Source organism: Empidonax traillii, unplaced genomic scaffold (genome assembly GCF_003031625.1).
Source record: "Empidonax traillii isolate 1590-97213 ecotype Southwest subspecies unplaced genomic scaffold, ASM303162v1 scaffold414:size517879, whole genome shotgun sequence".
In the NCBI taxonomy this organism is placed as follows: domain Eukaryota; kingdom Metazoa; phylum Chordata; class Aves; order Passeriformes; family Tyrannidae; genus Empidonax; species Empidonax traillii.
Genome location: NW_020955607.1, coordinates 486,723 through 498,533, shown reverse-complemented (window position 1 = coordinate 498,533; position 11,811 = coordinate 486,723).

The following is an 11,811-nucleotide window of genomic DNA, read 5'->3' as shown; positions in this document are numbered from 1 at the left end:
TGTTACTCTATCAGGCTGGACTGATATCCTTTTACTATAATAGGTACTCCAAGCAACCTCTGTGCATCCTACCCAGTCCATTCCTCTTGTATTTGGTTTTATCAAAATTGTTGCAGGCACATACCATGGAAGAACACCGCCAGACAAGCTGCATGGCACTGAGGCTGGCTACCATCCTCATAGGGATACCACATTAGCCCACAATATTCTGGGCTTCCTCTGGTCTGAATAAATAACCAGACTCTTCTTAGCTTTTTCTTGACATAGGTATTCTGTCTGTCATCCCTCCATAGCAATCTTGTGTCTTTGGTTCTGACATAATAAGGATTTTTTTTTCCTGGATTTTAATTCTCTACTTTTGTGGACTCAAGATTTACAGTTCACTTTTTAGAGGTTTGTAATTGTTGATAGATGATGGTAAAGGTGGTAAATAACTTTTATCTTTTCAAATCTTCTGTCAGCCTTCTCAGATGCCCTTCAAATCCATCCTAGCACAAGATACCTACTTCTTGGTGTGAGCTGTATTGATTAGTTATTGTAATGAGTGCTTGGCTACCCTGATTCTGATAGAGTTGTCACCAAATCCAGAGTTTCATGTGAGTGAATAATCAAAACATGCAAAGCCATCTCTGTGAATAGTGTACCTACTTACATGTCTTGCTTCTTTTATTCAGTGCATGTCATCTCTGCAAAATTTCATGGACCAGTAGCTTTTAGCCTCTAATATGAACACAGATCACACAGTTTCACTGAATGACTCCAGACCCGTTATATCTGACTGAATCAGCATCTATTTTTCAGAAAGATTCTGAAAATGCTAATTTGTGTAACAACATGTGTACTGTCATCAGTCTGCTGGGACAGGTGATGTGAGGAATCACCTGATGCCTTTTTATGTTTCTACGCTATGTATGTTACATCTAGACTAACTATACAAGTGGCCAGAAACCAAATATTTCACTGCAGATAAAGGGAGATATTATACTAAAAAAGGCCTAAAGAAATTGGAATGAATTGGTCTTCTTTCTCCTCAGTCACTTGTAACAATGTAACAAGAGACCCACCTGTGAAGATTCAGTGAGGCCAGACAGCTCCAAGCTTACGTACCTCAGGCTCCAACCCAGAGATGTGATGAGGATGGAGCTGACCTCAAGTGTATGAGTTATGCTGCTGAGTGTTGCAGAACTACTTACTGGGTTAAGTGTCTTGGTACATCAAAGTTCCTGTGTGTCCATTATCAGTTCCTTTGAAATGAGAGGAGTATTTTATAGGACCTTCAAATATCAAAGAGGTAGAGGTCCTTTAATACCACTCAGATTGTTCCTGAACTAATATGCTAAACATGCTTGGAATCGTTCTCTTGCAGTGAGCACAACTGGCACTTGGGTTCACATCATCACATCCAAGCCCCTCAAAGCAAGGTCCCTGAATTCAGGTTGCCCACTGGGAAGACTTTCCATCCCTTTCTTGCCCTCAGGCCATGCCTGGGTATTGTACAGGAGAGTGATATTTGACGTGAGCCAAAACCATCCCTGGAACCTTTTGAAAAATTTAGGAGTAAAGGCAATTGAAACCCAGAGAATGGGAACATTCCTTTCCACTTTTTAATTTAGAATAGTTGTAGCCTCAGAGAATGAACACTCCTCTAAGGTTACCTAGACAAGCGTGCACAGAGGCAGGAGAAAACTGAGAGGCAGATAGTTAGGAAAACAATCATTTTGCTTTCTATAAAAGCTGCATATACTTAACTGTGATAATCTGGGCAAAAGAAAATAGACTTTCACTAGGCTATTGAAATGCTGAAAGATTTCAGACCATGAAAATACATGCCAAATCCAAATATCTGTCCAAGAAATACCTAGGCAGCTATAAGCTCCTGTTAAATCAGCAGCACTGCTGTTCTTATCATATAGCCTTGACAAGCCATCCACTTTTCACTGTACAGTCACGACAAAAGGCCTTTTGCACTAAGAGCCCCTGTTCTAAACAGATCAGGTAAAACATCCTTATCCAAAAGTAGGAAATCTCTGCAAACAAGTTACTATATAATATATAGTGAGCCAAATTGCACTCTGTAAAGCCTGTATAACTTGATATCTTTGCAAAACAACTCAGTAGAATATGGCCAGTTTCAACAAAAGCCCTTATTTTTTAATTTTCATAGAAATTATGTGTCCCCCTTCTAAAATTATGGCAGTCCCCTCCCTTCTCCATCAATGCTCTCACTGCAGTTTCAGGCTCTGTAAATAACTTGCTGATATGCAATATAAAAATACAACCCTGCTACCTGCTGGAACTGAGGCCACTGCCTGAAACTGCCTTCTTTCCAATCAATTATGTATACTTTTGTGAAATGGGATACATTCATCCATACGTGCTTTAAGACTACCAGTTCTTTTGAAAACTTTTTTAAAAACCATGAGAGCTGATGTACCTTACAGTATATGACTCTACTGAGAACAAACAAGGGGGGAGAAAACTGAAAGGAGGGAAGAAGGATAGCTGAGAGTCCCAGCAACAGCACAGAGCCGCAGGAAGTGGCTAATGAAACTGGATCCCCCGGCAGCTGTGCTGTGTTGCATACAGCATCTAGCAGAGATTTCACCGGACTGTCATGAGGATAATAGGAGGACATACAGCCTGGCATGCACATTACAGTTTGCAATTAAAAATAGTTACAGAACATTTTTTTAAGGGACTACTTCACTGAAAAAAAATAAGTGAAGTAAACAAGGCATAGTTGAAAAAAGTAAGCATATACTAGAAATTTGTTCAATCTCATAGGGCTTGCCAGAAGGATTTTTCCTTTGCAGCATTCATGCTGACAGAGATGTTCAGCTTGTCCAGTTAAATTATTAGAAATGTAGTTATGTTGTTTTACCAGCTCAGATCAAATCTATTATCTCTGAAATTCCAGAAGTAGCACAAAACAGAAGCAACCTAAGTGGTCCTGAGATATGCTTCAGAACTGAAAGTGGGAAACAGTGTCACTTCTTAAATTCACCAGTTCTTGAGGAGTTAAGAAACTATCACATGAACAGGACAGGCTTTGAAATGCTTTCCAGGTCTGTAGGTTGAAAGGGAGGAATTTTTCACAAAGAAGAGTAAGATGAAACCTGTACTGTGAGCAGGAACCGTTCTAATTCATCATACATAAAAGTAAAGCAGCAGACACAAATTGAGCTGGGATTACTGCAGGTCTTGTAATAAACTACAGTCTTTTTAGGGCAGAGCCTTGGTCAAAGACTATCTGGAGTCTCATGTGAGGCTGATGGGGAGTATGATCATGCACACATTGTTACTACATAGGTAATATGTGTCATAAAGCCTTAGGTTTTGCGTAGTCAGTGGATACTATTGTGGATGTAGCCCTGCTTGAATGGAGTGCTGTCTTGAGGATTTGATAAAATTTTTTATAGAGGTAGGTTTTTTGCCTGAACTGAGCTCCCTGCTGCTGTACCTACTTGCTATTTTTTTTTCTGAGCTAACCAGTTTTAAGCCAGTGTGGCCATGTCTCTACCATATTTATCCTTTAAATTTAAATTTACTAGATTTTAACTATCTGAGATTTTCAAGATAATCTATTCTCCCCATCTGGGATAGGGTAGCTTGACTCTGAGCACAGGACTAATGGCTATAATAAGAATGGCAATCACGTGAGGAGCACAATGGGCAGAAAGTCTGCTTCTATCCTGCTGTGGGTTTGAAATGGATAAGGGGATAGAAAACTCATAACAAGGAGGAAGACACATCCTAGGTGATCCCTTGGAGTATTCAGTAGTGTTACTACAATCTGGACAAGTTAATGGCTTGAAAGCTTTCTTGGATCCCTGGAAGTCCCAGACCAATCCATATAGCCTGGTTGCCCTAATCTGTGCTTTCATAATTATCCTAGGAGACAGTCAGATGAGTTTTCAGAGATGTTCTGAAAACACCTAAAACAGATGAATTTCCTTCTGGAGGTGCTTGTCGCTTTCCTAGACACCCAAGGGAATCTAGCTCATGAGCTAGGACAAGCTCATAACTATTAGCTAGGTAGACGTATGTGAAATGACCCCAGTGTGCTTAAACCCCTCCAGTTCACTGTTGCAACAAGCCAAAGACAGCTGTGGTAGGCAAATTAAGTCAGCAGCTACTGATGCCCACCTGTTTGCTACTACCCACCTCCCCGAGGCTATTGTCTCCTAAATAACTGTCAGTGAACTTTGGGGCTGTGAATGAACTACATGGAAAAAATGGCTGAACATATCATTCTGGAGTGGAAACCACCAAATGTGACTCAGCAACAGCTGAGTTATATCATCTGTCCATTACTGAGATTTTAATTATGTGGTCTTGAGCCTGAGCCCTGCATGGTACAGTATTCTGAGTGAAAATCATTTTACCTAAGGAAAGGGAAAAGAGTGTTTCCTGCATGTGAACATGGAAGAGAAGCAGAGAAAGCCCGTGGTAACTCCTTAGGCAGGCAGTGGGAAGCAACAACTCCGTGAGAATTCTTCAATGGCAAACCTGAGAAATCCACCGTGTTACCAGTCTGACAACTCAGCACCACGTGATAATAAAAGGGGAAGTTGTAAACAATTTTAGCTCTGAGATCTCTCAGTTAGTTATACTGCAACAGATTTCCAGAAATACCTTTCTGTCATCTGCAGAGAAATTTCTCAGTGGTAGGTCATGAAAGAAAAGCAATATGTGTGCATATTCAGTTCCAGCTGAACAGCTCTTATTTTTTCACTGGGTTTTTCTATACACAAGATGCTACAAATAATATTCAGACGATATTATGTTGCTCCTGGTCCCCTGAATCCCTAGTGGGTTAAAAGCTGCAAGCTCTGTGTGCACTCACATCCCCTGGAAGAACTACAGAAATATGCAAATGGCACATGTCATCACTAATTCCTGGGAAAGATAGAGAAAATATACAAAAAGTTTAATGAACGGAAGAAGAAAGAGAAGTGGTAACTGACATTTCTAGCTAGGGAATATGACAATCAACAGCACGGCTACCAGCCAAATCCTCTTATAGGCCCAAAAATGCTAAAAGCTTTAGCTGAGTGTAAACAAATGCCATGTTCAGTGAAAAGCAGTCTTGGGGGACAGATCTGTTAACCATCAGTGTACGTGTTTCATCTTACCGCTCCCTTCCAGTCGGTTAAAGAGAGCTTTGTGTACTTGCCTACAGACAGGAGCTGCGGCTCTTGTGACGCAGGAAACCATTGCCTTACCCTCAGGCCAAAAAGGGAAGACTATAGCTGCTGCCTACATATATAAAATATAATATAGACCATTTATAAACAGAGAATTCTTCAAATGCCTTCCCTTAGGCTACCACTTTTCAATTTATACTCAAAGAGAACAAGGGAAATGTCAAATTCAGGTGAAAACTGAGGACAGATTTATGTTTTAATTTAGTGCATAAAGTGACCCCGTCTTGTTACATTAGCTTGCATTAGCATGAAGTATTGTTTATTGCTTAAAAGGAATGAAATCATGCCTTAAAAATCTGTGCAAGGTAAAGCAGAAACCCGGGAAAGCATTTAACTGTTGCTTGCACCCTCAGCTCAGAAGTTCCACTGCAGGCAATGGCAATGCTCGTGTACTTGATGTCCTGCCCATGCTTTGATGTACCTTTCCCTCGGGCCTCAATGACCTCCTTCCTTGAGAGAAGCCAGACTTTCCCCTTCTGAGTCAGTACGTTCTTCAAGCCTGCACAGGCTAAAAGTCAAGTCATTCAGATCATCCAAAGTTCCCAAAATGTTTATTGAAATGTCACTTGTTTACAGTCAGTGAGCTGTTCAGCTGGTGAATCAAAGCATCTCAAAGCAGATATTTAGCAGCTTTGGTTGATTTTACCAGCTTATTCTTAGATTTTTTTTCTGAATGATTTAATTTAAAGTAGAAATTTAGGGAAAGTGATGGCAAAGTCTGACTACAGTGTGTGTGTGGGGTGATTAGACTTTTACTGTCTGCAGCTCCATGAGACAAGGTTGCAATGAGGTGACAGTCCCTTCTTCCAAGTGACAAGTGATAGGATGAGTCTAAATGTCCTCAAGCTGCACGAGGGGAGATTTAAAGTGGATATTAGGAGAAATGTCTTCACCAGAAGTGATGTCAAGCATTGGAACAGACTGCCCAGAGCCATGGTTGAGTCACTGTCTCTGGAGGTATTTAAAAATCTGTAGATGTGACACTGAGGGGCGAGGTTTAGTAGTGGGCTTGGCAGTGCTGGGTTAATGGTTGAAGCTGATGATCTTAGAGGTGTTTTCCAAAGTAAACTATTCTATAAATCTATAACTCTCTGAATCTATGACTTTGTGATCTCCAGAGAGGTGCCTTCCAACCTCAGCTGTTCTGTGCACCCTTAGAAGAAATCCTACAGGAAGCTAAAGTAATGCTGAGAAACTCTCCCAAGGAATTGCCCAGACTGTGCTTGCTGTACTAGGAGTTCTCCTCCCTGCAGCAGTAACTCACTGGGATCAACCCACCATGGGGGAACCCTACTACATCAGTGGGAATCTGCATAGCTACAGAGGCTGAGCAATGGGAGGAACTGGCTAAAGTCTGCTCAAGCATTTCTCTGCTGCAGAGAAGGGAGCATCCCGACTGCAAACCAGTTCCAGAAACAGAAGAACCCACTGGAATCTGGTGCACTTCCTTTATTTGACTATGACAGTAATAAATCTGTGGTTAACCTAGGTTAAGGTTCATAATGTTAAAATAATTACAATTTGATGAATAAACTTCGGGGGGGGGGGGGGGGAATTGTTCTCAGTGAGAAAAAGGTGTGTTTGAAAAATAACACAAATCATACAGTCAGGTCGAGTCAATTTACTTTACTTTTCTGGGACTGTTTGGCAATGCCAGTCACACAGGCTCATTCTTTATTTTTTACTCTGTAACTTGAGTGGAGCTCTCTCACAAATGTGCTTTTTTTCATCCAACAGGTGTTTTGGGTATATCTCACCTGTAGACTAGGAGCTTTTACAGGTATTTTTGATGATTTATTTTTTCATTGATAATTTCACAGTGCTAAAAATTTAACCTTGGCACTACTTCTCTACAGTGAAAAATTTTCTTGTGATACCTGAAAGTAGCACATTAATACCTACTGACACAATCTGAGCCCTGAAACAAAATCTCTGCAGATATTCACATGGCTTCAGGCTTTTATTTTCCAATTTGAAGAACTCATTTTACAGTTCTTAATCTAGCCCCTTGGGTTATAGCAATATATCTGTGGGCTCCCCACAAGACACAGTTGCTCACATGGGTGAACTTAAACCACCAGTGATGTTCTGGGTCTCCCAGATCTTTGACCTTGCTGCTGGCCAGAGCTGTGTAGTCAGCAGTCTCTGGGTGAGATACCCAAGCTGCATCCTGAGCACATGCTGCCTCCTACCTTCCCACAGCATGACCTGTGTGTCTCACCTTTCTTTCATGGGGTAGCAGACGTGGTGAACCATCACCATCACCCCTTCTTGCCAGGAAAACAAAATGCAGTGCCTGTCTGGTTCAGACTGCCTGGAATGGACACACTTGTTCCTGCAAAGCATCCTTCAGGAGAATTAATGTGGGCCCCTGTTACAAAAATAAAAATAAAAATAAAAACCCTGCCCTGCCCCCCTCACCTCCACCCAAAACCTAAGTAGCACTACTACAGGTATTTTCTTATGTGAAAGCCACTAGTTTGCCTTCTCTGTCTGCCTGTAAGGACTCTGGCAAAATGTATTCACAGGCCAAAAAGTGTATACTCAGACCAAACATATTCACTTTAAGAGTAATGTGTACGTGCAGCAGGGGAGATTCAGTGTTAAGGTATTATCATAACTGTAAACAGACAGTTGCTTTGATAAGATGTAGACCTACCTCAGGGATAAAGTACAGTTTGGATTGGTTATTTTCTTCCTTATATCCACTAATTCACCTTTCCTTAAACTTATTCTAACAGCTGAAGCCACTCTGAAAAATTTCAAACAACATCTTTCATGTAAAAGAATGATGATGTGGCCAGTAGTGTGAATTACATTGCTTTTCTTCTTTTCTATATAAAAACCTGGGAACAGTAGAGCCTTGATATAAATTGTATTGCCTTAGAATAGTTGTTAGGAAATGTAGGACAGTATTGATACAAGCACTTGCTACCCACTCACTGAATGGGAATTCAGCAAGGTGCGAGACCAAAGAGTTTGGGAGACATTGATGAGCTCTGATACTTGACCGGACTCAATTTCTGATTGTTGGTGCAGAAGTCCAACAAGGTAGACCCACTGTAGTCCAAGTGTGACATTCCAAATTATGAGGTGATCCTAAAAAAAAAAAAAAAAAGCCATTTATTTTCAGGAAAGCTCTGCTTTAAGCTGGAAAAGCAAGGAATAGGTCAAGAAAAATACAATATATGTTGGCAAAGGGTTACAAAATGTGTACAAGTATGTACTGGCTTCGCTCTGCAAATTTTCCAAGTACCTGATGCTTTAAGTGATCATTCTTGCAATGTATTATTCAATTATGAATATATATATTTAGCAAACAAAATAAGTATTTGAGGGTTCCAGTCAAGTGTAAGGCAATACCTAAGAGAGCATAACCAAAAGGAAAGTGCTTGCCTGTTGCACAGAAATGGATGTGTGTGGAATTCAAAATATAACATCTAGGTAACACAATATCATACAGCAGATTACTAGCAAAACCATAGACTTACAGTGTTTCCGATATGACTAAAAATATATTTAGCAGAGCTCTAGAACATTAAATAAAGGAAATTTTGGATCTGAAGCCAATGGACCAATTCAGTATTTTCCATTCCACAAACGTACCAAGTTGAAAAATATAATCTGTGTCTAAACAATAATTTATTTTACTGATTTTTTTCCTCTTGTGGAATATTGCAATTGGAAAAAATATTTTACAATGTTTCATTTTCATGCTTAAAAGTGGACATCTTTCCCTGAATAAGATTTTTTGCTCAAATAATGGGATTTCAAGAGGAAAAGTTCAGACTAATGATATAAAGGATAAACACAATAAAATACAACTCTCCCCAACTCTTATCTTGGGTGAATTTGAAAAAAAAAAAAAGTTAACAATAGAATTAGGAAAGAACTTAACAATAGAATTGGGAACCGAGAAAGGTGCCTTCTGCATGAATGAATCTAGTCTCCCATAACCTAAACAAGTATGTTTCTTAAGTGCTTGGAATTGCAAGGTAACCTTTCATTTAGCTAGGGAAAAAAACCTGATAAACAGTCCCAGGGTCTGGGTAGAGTATTTATATATATATTATATATATATATTTATATATAGATTTTTACCAAGGGAGAAACACGATGCTTAAAATTTTAATGAAATAATTTGCAATTTAATATTAAAATATTTAAGGCAGGTCACCTAAATTGGGAAGAATTTAATAAAACTTTATGCAAAAGCAAAGAAGAATATTTTTCACTTCTTGAACTGAAAAGAAAATGTGATAGCAAGAGACGAGCTTTAAGAAGAAGTTCTGATACTTTGGCAGAAAAAGATAATTTTTAAGAAACTTCACAAAACAATGCCAGGGTAGTCCAGCTGTAGGAATTTTTATCATAAAAAACCATCAAGCAAAGACATCTTTTTTTATCATATTGTGATCTGTCTTTGCAGTTGCTGGGAGAGGTGGTGGTTTTCTGACTTCTGAGCAACATGACACTGCTGCTTTTAGGTATTCCATCTCACTACTTCCAATACTTTTTTTCCTAAAAGATTCTCCAGGATTCAGCCAGCTGAAAGGTAGCAATAGGAAAAAGGATTTCTTATGCTGAGGAATCCATGGTGGATACACTCCAGCCACTGTTCCCAACCTATGAGTGTGTCTTTCCCCACTATAGGAGAGGAAGGCCAATTTTTATGACCCTGCTAAACACCTTCTTTGTGGCCAGGACCTCTTTTTTGTCATGTGAGAGGAGGAAAACTTCAGCGGAAACTCACTGGCAAGAGGCAGTGTCTAGTCCCCACCTCTCCCTCTGTGGATAAAGTCACACACAGGATGCCTTAATGATGCCAGGAAGCCAAAGGAAAGCAATTCAATTAAGAAAAGTCATTTGTGCTTGTTCCCTCATCCCTTCTTTCCCAGACACCTGGAAGCAACAGTTCTCCTGTACTGTCTATTCTTTCCCATCTCACTGAGGTGAGGAAACAGGAATGGAAAACTAGAATTATTTTAAATTTAGAATTTCTAAAGGCAATTCTGAAGACCTAAGTTTTATTAGCAACTGACACACATGCAATTTATTCCCCTATACTCTGGTATAGTAATTAAGTGCCTTAGCAGCCAGAGCAATAGTGGATCCCAAAACCTTTTCTCTGGTGGTCCTGTGAACTGATGACTCCTGAGCCACTAACAAGTAAGAGATTTCAATCAGATTACCTGAAAGGATGCCAGAAAGCATGATAAATGAAGGCAATTAGTCACTGTCCTTACAGGTCTGCCTGGTCTGTAAAGCAGGAGACAGTCTGCTCCTGCAGACAGGAAATCACATGCAAATGGGGCTCTGAATGCATCACTTCGAAAGCTAAACACCAGCAGCACAACACTGAGAAAGAAAGAGGGACAAATAAGAGAATCTTTTTAATGTCTTGATTTTTTCCTTATTTATAAAAGCAGCCTCAAATATATTTTCAGCACAGGCAATTTAAGAATTTTTTTCTAAATAATATCTACCTATGCCTTTGATTTTTCTGTTCAGCCTTGACAGAGGCAGTCAAAGCTGGAAGTAGACCTGACCTACTGGCTCAGACTGAGGACTAGATCCAGCCCCCTTCAGAGATCAGGGCTGTTCAGACTGAGCCATAGCTATGTTATTACAGATGGACTCACAAAGCCACTGCTGATACAAGACACATATCTCCACAGTAATAAGCTTAGATATAAAGGAACATTTCCCGTAGATCAGGTTACAAGTGAGAATTGTACAGGCATTTCTATATATTTAAATTCCTACTAACTAGGAGGTGAGTGTAAGTGGTAACCACTCTGCTGGGCCAGCTGTCCCTTTATGGCTATCAAGCCATAAAGTTCTCACATGAGAAAAGGTGTCAGTATACCTAGAGACAGCAAATCATGCAGAGGTGTTGAAGAAGGTGAAGATTTACTGCAGACACATGCAACTGGGCGTTAACTTGGCTGGAGTCACTGATGCCATTAAAGGAGAAAGGATTTGCTTGTCTCACAGGCTGTGGTACTTCACACGTTTTCTGATGCACTTTTTCATAGGAGAAAACAGTATGTAAATCTTCTTAAAAACACGGTAAACATAATAGCAGCTAAATTGATTCTAGCCTACTATGAGACAGATAGAGGCTGTCTCATCATCTGTGATTTTAATTGGGATCAAGATGGTAGAATTAGAGCAAATCCTGAGCACTGGTGCTTTCCCCTATGTCCCTGGGACAGAAGCTGCTCTGGAAAGTGAGCACATGTGTTTGTCCAGGAAGGGTAGAAGTCCATGAATGAGCTGGCAGCTCTTCTCTGTCTGTATGAAGTTGTGCCAGAGTTTCAGGGTCATCTTAAGCCACTTTCTTAAAACCTCCCCTGCACTGCTTTCTGCAGGACAGGTGCAGGAAAGAAAAGCAGTCCCTTACCTGTGATTAATAACTTAGTATTGAAAAAAGCTGGAAAATTAGCAAACTGGACAACGTAGTGCCTTGTGATCCATATGCAGTGGCCTTGCACATGTCTCAGAGGTGCAGGAGAACTGCTGGGAGAACTGCTGGCTGCTGGCGAAACCACCCCACTGGGATGGCACTGGGGGGTAGATGAGGTGAAGTTTTTGTCCAAGG